Source organism: Cantharellus anzutake (assembly GCF_015039405.1).
Source record: "Cantharellus anzutake strain C23 chromosome Unknown EI90scaffold_30, whole genome shotgun sequence".
Classification (NCBI taxonomy): Eukaryota; Fungi; Basidiomycota; class Agaricomycetes; order Cantharellales; family Hydnaceae; genus Cantharellus; species Cantharellus anzutake.
Window position 1 is genome coordinate 154127 of NW_024066980.1, and position 3952 is coordinate 158078.

The following is a 3952-nucleotide window of genomic DNA, read 5'->3' on the forward strand; positions in this document are numbered from 1 at the left end:
GAGTGGCTTGTCATGCCATTCGGTCTCACGGATGCACCCGCAGCCTTCCAGCGATTCATCAACATGATCTTTGCCGACCTCTTGGACGTTTCTGTGGTAGTCTACCTAGACGACATCCTTACTTACTCGGAAGACATGGCTTCACATCAGGAGCATGTCCAAGAAGTTCTTAGGAGACTCCGCAAACACAGCCTATATGCCAATCCGAAGAAATGCGAATTTCATACGGACACTACGGAATATCTCGGATACTGCCTTTCTCCCTCCGGACTCACCATGTCCATTGAGAAGGTTAAAGCCATCCAAGATTGGCCCGAGCCCCGTAAAGTCAAGGATGTCCAGTCCTTCCTTGGCTTCACTAACTTCTATCGGCATTTCATCCACCAATACTCCAACATTGTGGTCCCCTTGACATGCCTTACGTGTAAAGGAGCCCCCTGGTTATTCTCTGATGACTGTCACTCTGCTTTCAACACCTTGAAAGAAGCCTTCACTTCTGCTCCTATCCTGACACATTGGTTACCCGACGCCCCCCTCATTGTAGAAACCAACGCTTCCAATTATGCAATCTCTGGAATCTTGTCCATCCATTGTGATGACAGAGAGATTCGCCCTGTTGCTTTCTGCTCTAGAACACTCTTGGCACCGGAGCTCAACTACAACACCCATGATAAGGAACTGCTTGCCATCCATGACGTGTTCCGATCGTGGCGTCACTACCTTGAAGGTTCAGGAACTCCAATCGACATCGTTACCGACCACAAGAACCTTGAGTATTTTTCCACCACCAAACTCTTGACCTGGCGGCAAGCCTGCTGGTCAGAGTTCCTCTCCCAGTTCCACATGACTGTCCGGTTCCATCCCGGAAGACTCAGAGTAAAACCAGATGTGTTGACTAGATGCTGGGACGTTGCAAGAGGGCTCGTGGCTCTCAATGCCGACTAAGCTCATGGGGCCAAACTCTCCAAAATCCTACTTTCTTGACTAAACTCGCTATGCTCTTGATCCTTAACTCCGCAGTGGGTTCTCTGGGATTTCCACAAGGTCCGGGCTCAGTGTCCACTACTCACTCGTTGTGAGCTAGATCACTGCCCTTATTCCTACTGTTGGAATTCCACACACTCACACCCTCTCTAGCGCGTCCTAGCACCTTAGAGAAAATTGGGGGAGGGGAGAACTTCTTTTCCAGAATCCGGTATGTACAGGATATAAGGAACAATTATTTTTAGAACTAATAGATGGGAAATATTGGTACCATATGGCACCTGGGTACCTTATTAGGCGAAATAATAAAAAAGGGTAACAGTAACAATAAAAGAATATCAATCAATAACTGAAATGATGGTGAAATATGAAAATATAAGAAAATACGCGATTTCTCAATGGATTTGCGGAATTAAGAGCCTAAATTGGAAATTTAGCCGGAGATAACTCTCACACAGCCAATAAGCATTTTTACCAATTTATTAGACGCCGTGGGAACGAGTGAGGCTGGAATTCTGGGTTGCCGCTTGAGATTCCCATGCCCACACATGCCCATGCCTAACTTGCCCAACATAGAACTCCGTCAAATCTCCACCGATTAGGACGTTCTTGGTATCGTCAGAATCGTAGGAATTAGCCCTATTTTTAGGTACCAAATTCGTATTGAGCTGTCGCATGAATGAAAGGGGTTTTCTAATCGTGGAAACGGGCATCCAAGCCGGCGCTGCGCGTGGGCGATTATCCCGCTGTAGGAGAAATAATATTCAAAGAATAAAACAATGATCTATCAGAATAGTCAATGAACAGGTGACAAGTTCAGACGTTTAACAGATCTCATGATCTTTATGAGACTGGACAGACATTAGAAGATCATTATAAAATATCTACACCCATGTAGTATGAGATTTAATCTACTACAATCATGCCTAGAACTTGACATAGGTGTAATATTCAAAGAATATATCCCTACAACAGGAAAATAGCACATAGACGGCAGAATAAGAAGGAACATTGGAAAAGAAATGTAAATATCTCGGGAACCAGTAAACTTTTGACTGTAATCTTTTTACCATCTGGAAGGACTGTTTCTTAACTTTATCCACGGTTTTGTTTCATTCTAAAAGCTTCAAAACTGACGGAGATATCGCTCAAACGGCGAAACACCTTATAATTCATATATATTTATTTGCTAATTCTTACAAAAGGTAATGTGACTCAAGGGAAATATATTGGCGCCCGGAAGTCTGGCGGACCGAATACCATATGATAGAGTATTCCCCGGCGCGGGCGGACAGTTTTTGATCGCATCAGAAGAGGAGAAAATGCTAAAAAACCGGATCTTGTATATTTTCCCATGATTCATCAAAACTTTTTGATTTTAAGCCCAAATAAATCGGAACAAAGGAATGATTGATGATCTGGATCTCGGATCATAAGCATGAAGTGATTCAGAAGTCCGCGGATCAGTTAATTAATTGGGAAGGCTCTAGAACATTAGTAATGATGTGGCTTCACAAAAAGGGGTCAATTAGAGAACAGTCTAGAAAGTTCCTTTATAGCCGAGTCATTTCTAAAGATAACCGTTCGTAATTAAGGCGGTGTAGAGCATAGCTTCAGCGCTACAAGATCCCGCTGAGATCGGCCCAAAAGACAAAGAAATGAATTACTTATTGCTGAGTCATGTCCTAAGTCCATTATTAAGCTTACACAGCCCAACCCCCTATATCATTCTAGAACTATCTATAATACAAATGTAGCACATGTAACTAGTGCGAGGCGTGGGAGTAGAGAGGCCTCTGAAAAGCATAAAAGGCCACCGCTTCTGCCCCCTCTCAAACCTCAGGTAGAAATAAAAGTTTAATTCTCCTCACCAGTGGTTGGTTCGTTTGCTCCAAAAGATAAAAGCAAATATTAGTTGTTAGCTAATATAAAACTAACACGTCACTCTAAGCGTGAGTTAGGGTCAGTTAGACACAGCTGAACAAAAGTGTCATAGTGAGAATTAGTGAGAATTTGGTGGAGGGACTTCTTAATTGAATAATCTCTCAGCAATACTTGGTTATCACACCACAGGAGAAAAGTGAGCGATCCTGAACCTGCTAGATAACTAGCATGCACTCTAAGCGATAGAAAGAGCAGTTTGGTCACTCCTGTATTGAGTAACATTTATTGCGGAATTATTTTATTAGCAGTTTTCCTTCAGTAAATTATCAGGAAAATTACATCCTACTGAAAAGTGGTAAATATAGGTGTAATATTGACTAGAAATCATAGTAAAGTCAATATAGAATTTTATCCATAGACGATCTATACATCAGGTGAGATCGTTGGGGGGTGTTTATTGTTGTTTAGACAGTGAACAATCATATATTTGGCAACCAAAACACGGTCAGTACGCAAATCAGCACAAACTCTAATATTGTTATTGGACGTAGGAAACTGGTTACATAAGGTGATCCAGCTCCGCTCCTTCACCGCCTACAACGTCTATCCCAAAGAAGGGGATATGGACTACGCTCATGTCAATCCGCAGAACTTCCGACTGGTCTTCACTTCAGAGCAGCTCACTGCATCCTTACGAGCCACGTTCCTAGCTGCCACAGCAGCTGTACTCATCGACACAGAGGCTCTCCATCGAGACATTCTAGCCTCCCTCTCCTCTGATACCACAATCTCTTCTCATCTCGCTTCCCCCAACCTCCCCAATTCCTGCTGGTCCGTTGATGCTGAAGGCCTGTTAAGGCTGGACAACCACATTTACGTTCTGGATTCCAACAATCTCCGTCTCCACATTTTGCAAGACAAACACGACCACCAACTTTCCGGACACTTCGGTCAAAACCGGACTGTGGATCTAGTACTGTACTGGCACAACCAACAACCGGGTCATGTGGAGGCATGGGAAAAAGTTTTGGAAAACCACCAACCGGCAACCCACCGTTACGTGTTACACCTGACTGGATTCACA